Source organism: Gadus macrocephalus, chromosome 11 (genome assembly GCF_031168955.1).
Source record: "Gadus macrocephalus chromosome 11, ASM3116895v1".
NCBI classification, from domain to species: domain Eukaryota; kingdom Metazoa; phylum Chordata; class Actinopteri; order Gadiformes; family Gadidae; genus Gadus; species Gadus macrocephalus.
Genome location: NC_082392.1, coordinates 17,270,260 through 17,288,903, shown reverse-complemented (window position 1 = coordinate 17,288,903; position 18,644 = coordinate 17,270,260). Strand labels below are relative to the sequence as shown.

Here is an 18,644-nt window from a genome sequence, read left to right as displayed (position 1 = left end):
TGTTCGAAATCGTTCCCTATACACTCGTTCCCTATTCCCTATATAGTGTACATGATTTAGTGCACTATATAGGGAATAGGGAACGAGAATTCGGACACTACGCTGAACATTTCTAAACGTCATTGGCGTCAGTAAATGCACCGGGTATTTGTGTGACGTAGACAGATGCGCCCACATCATGTAAACATACCAGGCACTCACGAGGAAAGCTGGAAGTTGTATTGATGTTGAATGTTACATTTCCTTGTTCAAGTATTTTGAAAGCCGGAGACTCCATCATTAAATGTATTCGTTTTCGGTTATTCAGCTTCTTCTCCGGAAAAAACACGACCGCATTGCATTGTGGTATACGGGAGTAACATGTAGGGAACATCGTATGTACCCTATTTTAAGTCCACTATATAGTGCCCTATATAGTGGACCACTGAGAATTCGAACACCCTACAAAATGGCGTGCACCCTATTTAGTGCACTACATCCATGATAGGGAACGATTTCGAACACAACTGATCGGCCATGAGTGAGACGTTCAAAACAAGGACGAGGATTTAACGGAATTGTTACCATTCAAATTCAAATTTCTTTATTATTGGATAGGGTATGATATCAATGATTTGGGCTTTGAGTAGGCCTATATTTCTTAAATATATTTCTTAAATTTTTTCACCCCTTCGCCTTTTGAATATGAAATCTATAATCTCAGCCTCTCTATAATTTGCCCAACACATATTTTATTGTTCAAATAAAATCCCATCCTTATTTTGCCATTCATATTGAATCTTTACCGTCTTTCATTGTACAACACAATCATCTAATAATTATTCATAACGCTCTTCCATCTCCTTGGCTGCATTAAGACGAGGCTCGGGTCAGAGCAAAGATCGGGATTGTGAGGGACCGGCGTGGTCGCCCCACGTATCTGGGATACGGCCAACTGGGAATTTCGAGTGTGGGCAAAAATGAGGGCAATGGACTGAGGACTAAGAAAAGGTGAAGTTTTAATGTCTCCAAAACATTCACAAAAAAATAGAGCAATGTTTCAAATGAAAAGGAAATGACTCCATCCGTCAGCAAACATAAACTCAGGTAACATAACATAGCATAGCCTAACCTAACCATACGTCTCCCGTACTGGCCTCACGTCAAGCCAGCACCACCTTCAGCCCCCAAACACCAAATGAGCAGCCCTTAAATAGGGAAATGCCAATTGGCCCAATCAAGGCCGTATGGGCCAGACCATTAGTTGGGGGGGAACATTCTTCACCTAAAGCTCTTACCATACTGCCCCCTACCGGGACGGAAGACCAACTTTACAACAGCCCAATCTAATATATCTATATATACACACAAACACACAATAATAATAATAATACTAATTGCTCTAACGCGAGACAGTGAGAAGGGGGAGGATTTCACCTTCTCACATTTCCCACCACCTCTGGAGTTTCGCCAACAGGATGGCGGATGATGAGAGCATTTTAGTCCTTCATGCTACCCAGCCACTGTGAGGCGCGGTGATCCACAACGAAGAGGTCACGCCCCCCGTCTCCCCCTTAGCAGCCTCCGTTACACAATCACAGTAAAGGCCGCATTACCAAGGGGATCAGTGGCATGACCCATGTTCATTGCCACATAGGCGCTGCGTGCTTTGCCGGCGAGGTAGGGTACTATAAAGACGGCCCAATCCTCTCTTGGCCAGCCAAAGCCATTGCTAACCTCACAAATGTCATGAGGTACTGCTCAAATGTCGTCATTCTCTTCCAGCCTGGGAATGGCCGCCCTGGGCCAGGTCAGAGGCGCTACTGGTGCAGGTGCTGGTGCATGTGCCAATGCTGGAGCTGGTGCTGGATCTGGTGCAGGTGAAGGCCTCCGGTCAGCCTCGACATCCTCCTTGAGTTGGTTCAGCTGCATATGGACACTCCTCCAGTGCTGCTCCTGCTTGGACACCTCCCACTCCAAGAGCCTACACACCGCGGCAAGGTTAGACCCCTCAAGCGGGTCTCCGCCGGATGCCTGGTCCTCTCCATGGCCGTCTTCCTCCTCCATCTCCAGTAGAACTCCTCGGGACAGCCTCTGCTCCATTCGTCGCCAGATTCGGCCTCGTCCTCGCTGTCCACCGAGTCCTTGTCTTCCCCCTCGTCTCTCCAGTTTCTCAGAAGCGTCGAAAAAAAGATCCCACCACTGCCACCAAATGTGAGGGACCGGCGTGGTCGCCCCACGTATCTGGGATACGGCCAACTGGGAATTTCGAGTGTGGGCAAAAATGAGGGCAATGGACTGAGGACTAAGAAAAGGTGAAGTTTTAATGTCTCCAAAACATTCACAAAAAAATAGAGCAACGTTTCAAATGAAAAGGAAATGACTCCATCCGTCAGCAAACATAAACTCAGGTAACATAACATAACATAACATAACATAGCATAGCATAGCATAGCATAGCCTAACCTAACCTAACCTAACCTAACCTAACCATACTTCTCTCGTACTGGCCTCACGTCAAGCCAGCACCACCTTCAGCCCCCAAACACCAAATGAGCAGCCCTTAAATAGGGAAATGCCAATTGGCCCAATCAAGGCCGTATGGGCCAGACCATTAGTTGGGGGGGGAAATTCTTCACCTAAAGCTCTTACCATACTGCCCCCTACCGGGACGGAAGACCAACTTTACAACAGCCCAATCTAATATATCTATATATACACACAAACACACAATAATAATAATAATAATAATAATACTAATTGCTCTAACGCGAGACAGTGAGAAGGGGGAGGATTTCACCTTCTCACAGGGATCCACACATGATAAGGGATAAAGTTATTTATTAGAATAAAGTAAGTATCATGAAATCTGTAAAGGGATTAGTGTAGCGTATGGAAGATTAGAAAATGTGCGATTATATGGTTTGGACAGAAAACCAGTACCAAAATCACAAGGACCGACCGAGCCAGAATGGAGGAAACTTACCCAGACAGACAAAACAAATACTGGGAACAACAAACCATCTTTACCATATTGGAAATCCCCAAACAAAATGCAACAAACCAAACCTGAACAGCAAACCAACATATGTGACCAACCAACTGAACTACTGACCAAACACACAATTCTTGCGACTAGCCTATGTATATGGGCAGTGGAAAGTGTGCTGTGGGGATGTTGAATAGTGTTAACATAAAACAAAACATGGAACCAATCCAAAGGTCCAAAACCTTAAGGAACCACCCTAAACAGAACCCAAGCCCACCTGCCTCTGTGGAAAGAGAGAGAGACTGGCTACAGCCTGCGTGGCAGACCTGGGCCCCGTTTCCCGATAACGATGGATCCACGCTCGTACGACCATTCTCACGATGGATCTTGCGATCCATCGTCAATTTCTTTGGAGCGTTTCCCGAAACTCCTCTTAACGTGAACGCGCATTCGCTGCACTCACGACGTCGTAGGATTGTAACTGTCTACTGACACGGTGCTGAAATGGGCTCGGTAGGAGGGGGAGACGCAGGAATGTCGCAGGAAAATTGTGTTAAAAAGGGTTAAAATATATCCCCATCAAGGACAACAGCAGAGTAGCCTACGAAAAAAATAGACTGCAATTATATGAATGCTAAAGACATTAAAACACAATTTATTAGGCTTAAACCGACATATATCAGTCCTAATCCTGAATGCCCCTGTGCGTTTCACGGCATTTTCCCCCCTTAAATAATTCCTCTTCACACCTGTGAATAACCCGGGAGACGTCCATGATGAGGAATACAACGAAGCCCACCGTCTGGCCCGGTGCATCGTTGAGCGCACGATCGGGAGGTGGAAGTTGCGCTTTAGATGCCTTCACAAGTCAGGCGGAGGGCTCCAGTTTTCTCCGGCCAAGTCATGCGCCGTGATATGTGTGACGGCTATGTTGCACAACATTGCAGCTAAGGCTGGGGTGGCATTGCTTGAACCGGAGGACGTTGAGGACGATGACGATGAGGAAGATCGGTGTGAGGACGGCCTCCCTCATAACTACGCGGCTGGTTTTCATGCGCGTCGAATAGTGATTGAGACTTTTTTTTAACCCCCTCCACCCTCCCTCATGTCACTAAACATTCCCGTCAACGTGACCAATCCCCACCATATCCCAGCCTTTTGCCTGCTCCTTTGCTTGTTTTTTATAAAAAATTGTATTTATTTATTTATTTATTTTTTTCATTTATTTTATTTCGTTTTTTTTTATTTTTTTTTATTTGTTTAATTTAATTTATTTTTTACATTATTTTATGCTACGTTTTATGAGTAGCCTATGTCAGTCTGCACAAATCCCCCCACTTTCTCTCACACATTTTGAGTGCCCTGCCTGCGCAAACATTTTCTGGACTGTCCCGTTTTATTTTGGCCATTTTAACGTCTTTATTAATAAATAAATTAATAATCTTTATTAATTACCAAACTAAGAACATAAAGGCGCAATGCGTTTTAATAAAACGCATCCAATATACGGAATGTCCGATGGTGACGCCACTGAGGCTATAGCTGACGATGCTCTTAGCGTCCTACGAGTACCTACGAGCACCCCTGGAGTACTCGTTAGCTACGAGCGTTTTCAAGACGTTCGTTCCCTACGATGCTTTCGGGAAACGCGGTGAAAACTCTACGATGCCCTTTCGACGCACTTCACGATCCACTTAGGCTAACGACGCTTTCGGGAAACGGGGCCCTGCACAGGTGCACCTCATCAGCTGACAAGCCTCTCAGCCCCGCCCACTGGCTACCTGTAGCAGGTAGGCAAACACAGAGGACCCAGCAGACGAAGGAGAGAGAGAGCAGTCACAGCTGTCACATCTGTTGCCTGAAGATTCTTTGTTTGTCTCCAACAAAACCTTCCAAACAGATGAATCATTGGCTCATCCCAGAAGTGTCAAATTACTTTTGTGTGTCAAAACGGGCAGGGTGGTCGTGGACTCCTGAAAAATACTATGGTTGTTTTGTATGTAGAATAAAATGCCATTGTCCATTTAAAAAAAAAAGGGAAGACTTTCACAATGCAGGATTCTGGGAATGCAGTGATGGAATCCCGATAACACCTGTTCCCTAATAAATGGGCTCAAGATTCTGAGTCTGCCTGCAAGAGGTTGTGTGTGTGTGTGTGTGTGTGTATGTGTGTGTGTGTGTGTGTGTGCAACCCGGTATCACGCGATTGCGTGCTCCTGCGCACAAACGTTAATCTATTGAAGCGTGTTCCAGAGCACGATAGTCCGACTTTTTGCGTGTTACACAGAACGAAATGTAAACCAATGCATTCTGAATGGGAGTGTTCTAAGACAATTATATCTGTACGGAGCTCCATAAGGGACATTAGGGAGAACGCTCCCGGACAGAACCTTAGTTTGGAAGTCATGCTTAGTGACACGACAAATAGCCTACTTCCAATTGAAATACAAAATTTAGAAAATAGGCCTACGTGTCCCTGATCACGTTTCAATAGATTAAATAACGTGACAGTGTCACGTATTTCCGTGAGACCATACCCGTACTTCCATGAGTATACTTAAAGGAAGTATACTATCCGATTCCGCACTATCTACTACGTAATTTTTTCAGATGTGAGTGCTGTTCCAAATCGAGTACTCCGTGGTGCACCAACCGGAAATTACGATCACGACTGCCGCCGTGGCTCCTCCCCCGCAATAAACATCCCGCTTTGAACGGTGAACTCTTTATGCCTAGCAGCTATAAAAACTATAAAAACTACAAAATGACTCTATTAATGCAGGCTATGTGGAAAATGCGCCGACTTTGGCTCAGCCTGGCTCCGCCTCTTCCGCGACGTAGCTAATGGTGCGTTTTAATATCCATCCGTCTCGGAGGTCCGAGGACGTTGCCTAGCGACACGCACAAACACGCCCCTTTTCCTCGGACGGCGATCTCGCCATCTCGGTTGAACTCAGTGGTGACCGAGCGAAATTCCGAGACAGAATTCAAGATGGCTGCGCGCATTGTGACTTGAAGTATGAACTGTTTTCATTGTGCTTGGACCACTTTGGTGGTTTAAATGGTAATTTCAATCACTCGTATTACTGCAATACCTTACTGCGTCCGTATCTCTGCCTATGTACACAAATATATTGTATTTGTGTACAGCACTTTGGTCAACTACTGTTGTTTTAAATGTGCTATATAAATAAACTTGACTTGACTTGACTATGGCCTATAGCCTACTTATATTGGATCGCCTGGTCCTCTGCCAATGCTAATCTTCCGTCATGCCGATATCCCCGGAGATTCTCGGGCATCTTCGACAATTTGGCTATAGATTGTCTCATTACACGCTAAATAATATAATTATAGCCTAATTATATATAGCCTATACATATATATAGGCAATATATATAATTAGGCAATATATATATATATATATGTAAGGGATAATGCCCGACGAGGTGTCCATTATCAGGAATTAATGGACGACGTGGAGGCGTGAACCGTTGCCTCCGCGAAGTCCATTAATTCCTGATAATGGACACCTCGAAGGGCATTATCCCGCTTATACCACGGTCACTTACCAACGGTGACCAAATTAAGACCATTAATCTATATTTTCATGCGTTTTACAATCTGAATATAAAGTTTTCCACAAAACATACATTTGTTTCCCTGGTTACGCCTGAGGATCCGACTAATACCCGGAACCACCATTACACGCCCGTTGGGTTCTCATGCAACGGAAACGTTGTTCACTCCTCCAGTAATTAGGACGGACCATAGCTACGACTTTAGAACGGGAGGTAGCGGGAGGTATTATAGTCCGCTGAGCTTTGTTTTGTTTCGCGTTGCTATGGTTACTACTATTTTAGAGACGATACGCCAGCTAGCGCATTAATTGAGAACGGTAAACAGACAATTTGACGGAACTACTTGTCCAGGTGTCCGTATATCAGGAGTTAATGCACACCCTGCATCCAATCAGAATCGAGTATTCCCGCAGACCGTGGTATAAATATATATATATATACATATAGCATTTGTGGTTTTGGCATAAACATAACTAGGGTGCACTGTACTATCTGCGCACACGCTTTCTGAAGCCTCTCTCGCTCTCTCTCTCTCTCTGTCCCTCCCTCTCTCTCTTTCTCTCTTCGTTCTGTGTAACACGCAAAAAGTCGGACTATCGTGCTCTGGAACACGCTTCAATAGATTAACGTTCGTGCGCAGGAGCACGCAATCGCGTGATACCGGGTTGAACACTTGTGTGCGTGCGCGCGTGTGTGTGTGGCGTAGGTTTATTTGTCCACGACACCACCACACGTGTGATACGGGCAAGTTGCTAACGTTAGCACATAGCGTTAGCAACTTGCTACGAGCACGCAACCATGCTAGCACGTCGTTACGTTAGCAACTTGCCTGTAATGTTAGCTAAAACTATGTTTTACACATTTGTATATCCCTCCTGCCACATGAAATGACATTGCTTACTTAATGCACTTACGATGTGTTTTTTGAGGTTAGACGGGGAGTTTTTGAAGGCCTTTATTTCGTGGCACTTCGGAAGGCATAACATGCACTTCATTCGGTAGGAATTTGCCCCCATCCCGAGGTAGCTGAACATACTTTCCAGGTATGACCACGGGTGTCCGTCGTCGACTTCTGTTGAACGCTGTGCGTCGTCTTCTGTGTCTCCCTCATCCACATGCTCTGCGGCTGCCATGTTTGTAGTGATCTCTCTGCCGCCCCCGCGCGGCGCGCGCATCCCGCATTTATACCTTCTTCGCGAGAGTACCGTACGTGGTTCTTCTCGTCCTCTCGGAATCTCATGCAGAGACTATTTTAATTTGTAACGAGTAACGAGGTGGCAAATGTCAAAGTAACGAAGTAAAAGTATATTTTTTAACTTATAAATGTAGTGAAGCAAAAGTAAAAGTCCTGATAAAAAAAAAAACTCAAGTGAAGTACAAATCCTCCAAAAAAATACTTAAGTAGTGTAACGAAGTACATCTACTTCGTTACTATACACCTCTGTATAAAGGCCAATCAGACAGACACACACACAATCACACATCCATGCACACATAACAAACACTAACAATTGTTAACATTTCCAATATCTCCCATCAGGGAACATCTCGTCATGTTGAGTGATTTCAGATATTTGGCTTTTTGGAGTTGAAAGGAAAAACGTAGCGTAAATTGAGTGGACCGTGCAATTTCACAAAAGTGCCTCTGAAAGAAGGCTGACAACGCAGTAAAAACATGAGGTATTGAGTTGGCTACGGGGAGTCAGAATCTCAATGCCCGTGTCAAACGTTGCCTCTATGCTTTACTGCCCCTTTGAATTAGCGTCGATGCCAAAATGATGCAGTATAGGGCAAGGTAAGACATGCATTGTTAATAAGTTGATGGATATAATTTAGGATGAGCTGATATTCTTCCTTAAAGGGTAACATAACTCCTTTGTTAGCGTTGAGAAATTCCGACTGCGATTCCTGCAAGGTTAAAATCATGCGATCAGAGCAGTAGTGACTGTCGTTAAGGTTTTAGAAATGAATTGCCCCATTGGGTTCCATAGGAACAGGTGTGGGGTGCGTGTTCATATCCCAGGTCACACTCGCTCAAGCTAGGGTCAGCAGGCAACTCCTGTTGTTCCCCAACCGTTTGTGAGACCCATACGAAACCGTGTAGGCCCTTGAGAATGTTATTTGGGGCAAACGCTTTAACAAAGATCAGACGTACAATACATTGTGAGGGCATACTTTATGGTTCGTAATGTTGTAGTCATACGTGAAACAATGACTGAATGATTTATTGTATCAGCATAAGCCTTCGTCATTCAAGCCGTTTGCATTCATGTCCCAGCTAAAGAACGGTTAAGAAATGTGTACAAAAATATATATCATAGACGAGTGTTCAGAACCCCGAACACATTTAACTCCCTACGTGTTGGAGAGTCGATCTTCTTTGGCTTGTAGTTCAGCAATATTTTCTTGCGACTCCTTCCATTTCGTGAAACCCAAAGAGGATCCACCTTCAAACTGCTCCGTTTCAAGTTGTCTGCTGTAAGGCGTGAGGACGGCAGCGCTGCAGTGCCATGTTAACCCCCTGCGCCGCTCAGCAGACATCAAAGACACGCGCCTCATCCCAGCAGCGCCGATGTTAACGTCCAAACCGATTATCCTCCCTGCCGGAGTCTTTCGTGGCAAACTGCTGTCTCACACGTATTCACCAATCCGAAAGAGGTGATAAGTGAATGCTTATTATTTTCAGGGTTTCTTTTTTTTTTTCCTCCAAGGATAGCTTTAGCAGTCCTAGTGTGTGTGTGTGTGTGTGTGTGTGTGTGTGTGTGTGTGTGTGTGTGTGTGTGTGTGTGTGTGTGTGTGTGTGTGTGTGTGTGTGTGTGTGTGTGTGTGTGTGTGTGTGTGTGTGCGTGTGTGTGTGGAGGTTTGTGTGCGTGCGTGCGTGCCTGTGTGCCTGCGTGCACGTGTGTAGGTAGAGGTGTGTGTGTGTATGGGTAGATGTGTGTTTGTTTTTCATGAGCCCACATAGCTGCCCTCAGTAGAAGTGGTCGAAATGTGTGTGTGTGCACTTGTGTGTGTGTGTGTGTGTTCGGGTGGCGGTGTGAAGTGAACGCCATCCAAAATCAAATAAGAGCTCGCCGGCAAACCGCTGTACAAATAAACTGATCCTGCAAAAAAAAATATGAATAAGTTAACTTTGTAATTTGGAGAGACATGATGAAAAAATAATCAGTAGTCTGTTAAACCTTAAAAATTAAGAGCATGTTAATCTCACTCACCAGAGCTTATTTTTCTCGCCCTGGATTAAGTTTGCTGAGCAACAAATGGCATCAGTACAGCAGCCCCCTGCTAGACACACTAATGTGTGTGTGATTGGCCCTAATCTCCTTGACTTCCTCATCAGTGATCCAACAGATGTCACTGCTAGAAGGAAAATGAAACTGACATCTGTCATTGAATAAAGATAAACACTGGCACTGACTCTATACACGGCACGTTCAACACATTAGCATTGTGTATGTGTGCAATATTGCTGTGGTTGGGGTGGAGGATGATATCATTTAAATCTCCTGTACAATGTGCTATACTGTGAACTAAACAGCCATTCATTTCCTGTCTTACCGTGGCCTTATTTCATCACTCTTCCAAGTAACTATTTAAAAATAGACACCAGAACGATGAATCACATCATCTTTCTTATACAGATTACACATTCACGGTCAATTTAGGTATGAAGCCTCCCATGTTTGGGTTATTATTCATAATAACTGCTGATTTTAATGCAGCATTTATTCACGCTTATATATTATCTGCTTCAGCAGTCTTAAGATGACTCAGTCATCCTTATCCGTTTGCATTCTGAACAATTCATTACAATAGTTCCTTTTGTGCTGTAGTACCACTGTTTTTACTAAAGCAAGAAACCCTCTTGAGTGTGTATTTTCAAACATGCAAAGGACAAATGGAACCAGTTTCACGGGGAGATGAAGAGGAGAGTAATGAGGAGGTGGTTATTCAAGTGGAAATTACTCTGCATTCTGCTTTATCCAAGCAGATCTGGGGAGGGGGGAAATAAAGAAGGGTTCTGCAATATTAAAATGAACATGGGCAATAAAAGATTTATAAAATAATGAATGGCTATAGGAGGAGGACACAGAACTTCTACCCTGCCGTGTCGCCTATGCAATGTGTGCATCAAGAAAAATATCCCATTACCAGGAAAAAAGATAAATATCTGCATTTTACAATAAAAAAACGCAACCTTAAAGGCTGATAAACTGCCAGAGCAAAGACTAGACCATCATTAGGGAGAGAGAAGGGTGTCGGGAGAGAGCTGGGTCTTTTCATAGACACAGAAATTGAGAACAAGTGCCAGTCCTCCCCAGAACCCAAATGAAAAGCGCGGCTTCATCTACTGGTACTTTTCTGGAGACACCAGTTGAGCAGTAATGTTTACAGGGAGAACTCGGATTGTATCTGATGCTCAATGATTCGATAGAGGAGAACCCCTGGGGACAAGCAGAATCCATTCCAGCCAATAAGAGAGCTTTACAAGGCTTCAGGGCTCCACACATTTTTGACACATCGATCAAACACAGCAAAATACTATACACCTGTGTGTGTGTGTGTGTGTGTGTGTGTGTGTGTGTGTGTGTGTGTGTGTGTGTGTGTGTGTGTGTGTGTGTGTGTGTGTGTGTGTGTGTGTGTGTGTGTGTGTGTGTGTGAGAGAGAAAGCTCGAGTGCGTGTAGACAGGGTGCAGTGACAAAGGCTTACGTTTAATAAGCACTTACATAGTACAATACCTGGTAATTAACAGACTTATGATAATACGCCTGATAATATGCACACATAGGATCTGTACTTTTTTTTCTTTTTTTTTTTTTAAGACATTAGACATTAAAATATCTTAAATGAGCTTGAAATTTGATACATTTAGCTTGGATAGGCTTTGGCTTCCTCTGATGTTTAACTCTGCCTGTTCTTGCTTAATGGAGGACAGATTTGTCCATCTTTTTCTTGTCATGTGTATGTGCATGAGTGGGTGCGGGCGTGCATGTGAGAGAGATAGGGTTTGTTATATCCATTTCTTAAAACCTCTCCACAAAACACCAAGGTTTACCGTTCAACCGTAGAAGAAAAAGCAACTCGTATAATTAAGCGAGATCTTAAATGTCTGTTTCCAATGCCCCATGAGCTGCTACGCTCTCCTCAGCCACAGGGTGGAAGCAATCGTCTGCAACTTACTTTTTCCCCCCCATTATTGTTTCATACATAATAAACCCATTAACAAATCGGTTATGAGGCTACTAGGCATGTTTGAGTAATAGGCTAGCCATTAATGATGACCTCCATAAGCTTGCTATTCATAACTTTGTGTTGGTAGTCTAGGCTAGGACGATAGCCCGAAAGGAATTATTCAAACAGCGTTATATCTGGTTATTGGTTACACTAAACGGGGAGATTTTGTCGAGCAGTTTCACCATGAGATGGTGTGATGTTGCCAGCCAACTTAAGAAAAACGATGGCATCGTATTTTGTATTTTCATATTCCACTAAAGTTTGAGACCTAAGTTTGCCTTAATCATTCAGGCACATCTTACCGGCCTTTTAAGGTTGTGGAGTAATCAAAACAATTGGCCATCACTTCATACCTTGTTTGCATCGATTTTTATATAGCAAAAGATAATAACCATTCTCCTTCATTTGGAAAGTGAAATTCTGTCAGACAGGGGCCGTGCTAGCTCAGTCTCGTTAATAATGCTAGTGGTCGTTTCAGCGCCTTCACTATCAAATGCTCGTGTCTCGTGCACAAGTCCCTGATTGGCTGACGTCAGATCATCTTCTCTCGCCTCAAATTGCGGCAGTTGACAGTTAGCACGACCCAAGATCACAGGCGGTTAGAGAAATGAGAATGAGAATAAAAAATATAATAAGCGCGTATAACAAGACATATTTTTAGACGGTATTGATATGGACACATTATTTTATTGAACCAAAATATACCATTCTATTAGACCTCGCCCAACCCTGTGTGTATATCGGTTGTGTTTGTGTACGCACGCTTGTGCGTGTGTTTGTATGCACGCTTGTGCGTGTGTGTGTACGCACGCCTGTGTGTGTGTGTGTGTGTGTGTGTGTGTGTGTGTGTGTGTGTGTGTGTGTGTGTGTGTGCGTGCGTGCGTGCGTGCGTGCGTGCGTGCGTGCGTGCGTGCGTGCGTGTGTGTGTGTGTGCAGTGGTGGGGCAGGGTGAATTCCAGCTCTTTGACAGAATTCTAAAACGGTGGAATGAGCAGATGTCTCCCAATGATTAATGTGCTTCCCTTACTCGCCTCTGAAGAGCCACAAGCCCAGGCATCTCTAACCCCCTTCCCCCCGCCACCCCCCACCCCCTTGTAAAGTGAATTTCTTTAACTCACTTCTCTCTTTGTTCCTATGTACCCCTCTCTCTCTCTCATTCTCCAATGCGCCGCCATAATAATATAACGCCATAACGATTAGCATCTAAGTCCCCAGGATTTGTCTGCATTAGTGTGAGTGTTTGATCAGGGTTAGACACATACAATACCAGATACCAAATCTCAATATAAATATTAATTGGTTGAGCCAGCTTAGTCATCAAAATGGAATCAATATAGTCATGTGAGCGTGAAAGGATATTTCACCACGATGGCTATTGATGTATCAATTCTCAGATGAAAGAAGATAGAATAAAAGCGAGCAGTAATGGCTTTCTGAAGATTCGTACATTTTAAGACCCACTCCAATATGTCTGCAGTGAAATGGCAAAAAGACATGCGATGTCCACGACATTAATCATTGCCATTCGTGCTTAGATGAAGCGCCGTTCATATCTGAACTCCCTGTTCCATTGAATCAGCAACCATTTTATGGCAAAACAAACAAAAGGGTGGTTGGTCGTTAAAGGAGCCATTGGGGTTTAGTGGACTGCAGTGGCTGGCTGCAATGTGGGGACTCGGTGCACTCACACAAGCTCCTCGCACTGCTCTGGGAGTCACGAGAGCTGCTGTGGTTAGGAATGGGCTGGATCATTTTGTTTGTCCTGCGTTATTAAGATATGGAAATAGTTGAAGTGTGTGCTGGGATGTGAATTGAGGACTACCTGTTATATAGCTCTTATCAGCAGGTAATGGAAAGTCTATCATGTACAATTTAACAAAATAAAACAGAATATTAAAATGCAACCATTATTTGTTTCTTAAAAACTCACCTTACTCGCACACAAAACCAAACAGAAGGCATCTCTCTCTCTCTCTCTCTCTCTCTCTCTCTCTCTCTCTCTCTCTCTCTCTCTCTCTCTCTCTCTCTCTCTCTGTTCCTCTCTCTCTTTACATTGGTTTCTGTCCCCTGAACTGACAGAACAGTGCAATTGCTCCCCCTGTTGAATGTTTGCGGAATGGAACTGGGCGCATGTACACGGCCTTCAGGGAAAACGCCCATTTAAATCCAGTGCTGCATGGTAATGAATACCAGACCAATGGTAAAGGGCTTGCATTAAATATTCACTGACTGGTTAATATTTCATTTGGTAATTTTGTATTTAAATTGGATTTAATATTTAATATAAATACAGTGCTAAGTGGGGGTATACTTTTCTCAAACACAGCTCAGACGCCTTTCATGCGACTGGGAAAACACATGACACGTGCAACACATACATGTGCCTGTAGCACACAGGCATGCTTATAGTGAGCATCTTTAAATGGGGTATCATATTAACTTTAAGATAGGGACGTTTCTAATGCTGTAGAATAAAGCTGTTCCCCTTTGAGATACTATCAGTAGCAATCTGTAAATCTGATTTAATTAAGATACAGGGAAAGGAGATTAATGAATTAAATATGATACAACCCTCAATCCCCTCCTGACAAAACAAACTATGCGTAGGTTTTAAACAGGGCTTTTAAGTTTACATTCCAAGATTGAAGATGGTTTATTGTCAAATGCACAACAATTACACCAGCAGTCACTGGCAATGAAGTTCTTGAGTCTCAGGCTCCTTCAACAATGCTATATAAAAATTAAAAAAAATAATTAAAATGTTACTTTTTGTTAGTACTGTATACTGGAGTATACAGGAACCTCTATAAATGTGAATTACCAGGGAAGTCATCGGTTAAACATCTAGTAGAGACATTAATGAAGAAATCATGAAGCTCCAGCTTTAAATGTGTACACACACACACACACACACTAGACAAGCCTGCATAAACACAAATGCACAAGCACACACAAGCATGTACTCTCCACCGAACAACGCCTACTCTGGTGGTTTGACGTCGGAGTAAGGATAGAAGGAATCACAGCTTTGAGTGCTCACATCCAAAGCAAACAGCACAGACAGACAGAACCAATCAATCACGTCTCGCTCTGAGCACCCGGGAGATGGCATTCGTACAAACTTTTATTCTTACTTAAAATGTTTATATTTCTGTCCTTCCTTCGCCAACCTATTAACTTATTTTGTTGGTTTAGCCTTTGCTTGAAAGCCAAATATAGCCAGAGGGGTGCTAAGATGAACAAAAATGTAAAAGAAACTAGCTATAGGCTCACTTGACCTTTACTATAATATACACACACACACACACACACACACACACACACACACACACACACACACACACACACACACACACACACACACACACACACACACACACACACACACACACACAGTTATACCATATACATAAACAGGGAATTCACAAGGGACTAAAAACAGAAGCCCCTTCTTGAAGATGAAAACCAGTAACTTGTCTACCACCGAACTGCAAATGAGTCCATGAAGCATATAATAAAACATCCTAGGATATATTCCGAAGCATCGTGCAACAGACGCAGTCCCACCAATTTTCTTTTGTTGAGGGGATTTTTAAAGATCACCAAGAAAGATACCAAATCGAGTATAATGTTGATTAATAGATCCATTATTGAGCTACAAACCAAAACTGTCAACTCCTGATATTATGATCCCAGGCCTGCTGTTGGGAACAGACAGTGAATCAATTAGGATTACATCAGGAATCAATCTGTAAATTAATTAGAAGTCTATCCAATTTCCTGCAGACTGAGCAATTCACAAATTCAAACTTTTTCTGGACCAAAGGCATGAAGAGGTAGACTTTTTCAGCAGAAAGTCAGCCAGAGAGCCACACTCAACGAAGGTCACTCCAATTATCTATGACCAAGCCCAGCATCATAAACCAAGTTTGAATAGACTAATGTCTGTGCCCATATCAATCTGAATGAGGTTGGGAGGCGGTGACTATGTGGCTATCACACCAAAGATGGCTCTTCCAATGTCAATGTGACAGGAGAGGACAAGCCCTTCATTAGGCCAGGATTGGTGAATCTACGTCAAGGATACACGTGGAGATGAGGGGTATGCTAACCAGCATTCCAAACCTAATCAGTCAGCCAGTTATCGTGGCAGAGCAGGGTCGGAGCGGCACTCTGATGATTCCTGGAACACAGCATTAGAATGCATTAGGCTTCTGTTCGACTGACCGGGGGAAAGTGATGAGGGAGCCAACTCTCCCCGTTTGCTTTTCCTAAATCCTGCTGGATGGACGGCTGGATGGACGGCTGGATGGACGGCTGGATGGACGGATGGATGGCTGGTGGGCTCCCTTCCCCATCCCCCCGTCCCCGTTCCCCCCGTCCGTCCGTCAGGTTTATTTTGAATACAGCCCATATTGATATAAGGGAGGGAGAAGGAGTTATCTCTGATTGCTTCCAGGATGCACAAGGTCGTCATGGTCATCATAGTCACTGGCGTCGCTTCAACTTGTGAATATCAGTGAGATGTATGTGCTCACATTAGCTTGGCTCGTCATTGCTCCAGGGACCCTCCACATCCATTTTCCCTAACCCCGTTTTAAATATGTGAATTTTAAGTCAAGGCTACAATTTTTCCAGCAATTTGCATGATGCAATCATCCGGAAAGATTTGGTACTTATTTGCTACTTGGGAATGGTGTGAAACCTACTACAGGGTTTTCTTTTAAGATATGAGGTTCAGTGGTGATCATTTCAATTTAGCCTGTAGCTTAAGCAAACAAAACAATAATGCAATGCAAATGGTGAATTCTGTTAGATAAATCTCAGTTCTAACCAACCGGGGCAAATCCTTGCGGTAGGAACGAATACAGGCACTGTAACGATACAATTGCGTAATTAGGCAAAGATGGAAGTAAAAGAAAACATAGGGTCCAGACAGTACTTAAACCTGTTTTGTTTTCTATCATATGATGCTCTCTTAATGCCTGATCAACCACAGAATTATGTTTGATTTTATTAAATTAAGACATTCCAACGTACATGAGACATCTGGGTTTCCAGAAACACAATTTGCTCCATAAACTATCTTTGTTCCATCACAGAATTTACCTTTTACTCTACTTTTTAGATAGCGCTCAGGATTTCTTTAAAAGCATAACCTCTGTCCTTGCTCATCGGTTTACCCTCCTGAGGCCAGATGTCTGGACTCAGGGTAACCATACCTGGAGCTAAGAGGCCGGTTGATGTTGGCAACACGTAGCAGTGCTTCCATAATGGAACCCCCAGCTGGGTTCCTTCCTACCGGCACTCTTCGTGGGCTGGCGCAGCCTTCTGCAGCCTTCTGAGGTAGACCACAACACTGTGTCCAGCTGATACAGATTTGCCATATGAAAACGTCCTGCCTTCTCCTTAATGGAGTTCTGAAAGCACCTGATCAATCCTCGTAATAAAAATCCGGAAAATAAAAACAATTGTTTCTATTTTCTCTTTCTCTTTCTCTTTTCTCTTTTCTCTTTCTATTTTCTCTCATATATATATACATATATATATATATATATATATATATATACATATATACATATATATATACACATATATACATATATATACATATACATACTGTATATACATATACATATATATACATATATATATACATATATATACATATATATATATACATACATATGTATACATATATATACACATATATATATATATACACATATATATATATACACATATATATATACATATATACATATATATATATATATATATATACATATATATAAGCAGTTGCATTTACCAAGAGTACTATCTTCCCTGTCCTTTAGCATCGCTTTGAATTCTCCTAAGGTAACCAGCTGTGACAGCTTCAGGTCCTTTTGTACAGTGTTCCAGGCAGAGGGCGCAGCATATTTAAAGGCCTTTTTCCCTAACTCAGTTCTAGCCCAGGGTAACAACATCTGTAACACATCTCTAGAGCGCAAACCATAATTACCTTTGTTTGCAGACCTGTATACACATAAATAGGAGGGGACCAGTCCAATGAGACACTAATAAATAAAAAACAAACAGTTTGAGAGTTGTGGCATCATGGGATTTGTGATTAGGGACTTATACATGTAAGCAATTTAAACTGTTCTGCAGAAACGTGTATACACATGTGTTTGAATGACAGATACAGGTATTATTTTGTTAGAAATTAAGATTGAGTGTAAAAGGCACCTATGTTTCCCTTATTACTAGTTATTTATGCAAACATAAGCATAAGTGTTTTGCTAGTTTTGTTTTTGTATCTGTAACCTTGGAGATAGGGAAGCAACACGCTGTGTAAGACACAGCAACATATTAGCTGCAGGGAGGAAGGTAAAAAGTGAATTTATATTGATCTGTCATGACCTCTGGAATAGAACAGAAGACAGCTAGAAGTGAGTTTATTAGATTACTAGCGATCTTTGGTGACAACCTGCTCTCGCACCCAGAGTCACAGGAAGATAGAAAAAAAAGACACTGAAGGTGATGTAGCAAGATGTTCAGCTCAACAGTGCCCCCTAACGGGGAAAAGTAATAGAAAGAGAACAGATAATATCTTTGCAGAATCATTTGCTGTAGCTGACTGTTAACCTCGGTTTGAGTAAGAGTTTGTTGGGCGTTGGGGTTCATTGAAAACATTAAATTATTAAGCATCATAACCTTGAACTATATGCATAACCTAATAACATTCCAAGTATAGCCTGAAATATATCCTACATTGTAAACACATTTACAATTTGATCTGGGGAAAGTGGGGATGTGGGGGTGTGTGTTTGTGTGTGTGTGGGGATGTGTGTTTGTGGGGGGGGGGGGGGGGGGG

The 18,644-nt window shown here is 42.9% G+C and overlaps 1 long non-coding RNA gene across 1 annotated transcript in view; it reads left to right on the top strand.

Moving 5' to 3' along the window:
- The window catches only part of LOC132467918 (uncharacterized), a 185,981-nt gene extending 179,803 nt beyond the window's left edge, over positions 1 to 6,178 (top strand). Inside the window, exon 2 of the long non-coding RNA XR_009528118.1 lies at positions 5,810 to 6,178. This is a non-coding gene — a long non-coding RNA (uncharacterized LOC132467918). The remainder of the gene's footprint in view (positions 1 to 5,809) is intronic.
- Positions 6,179 to 18,644: the final 12,466 nt, after the last annotated feature.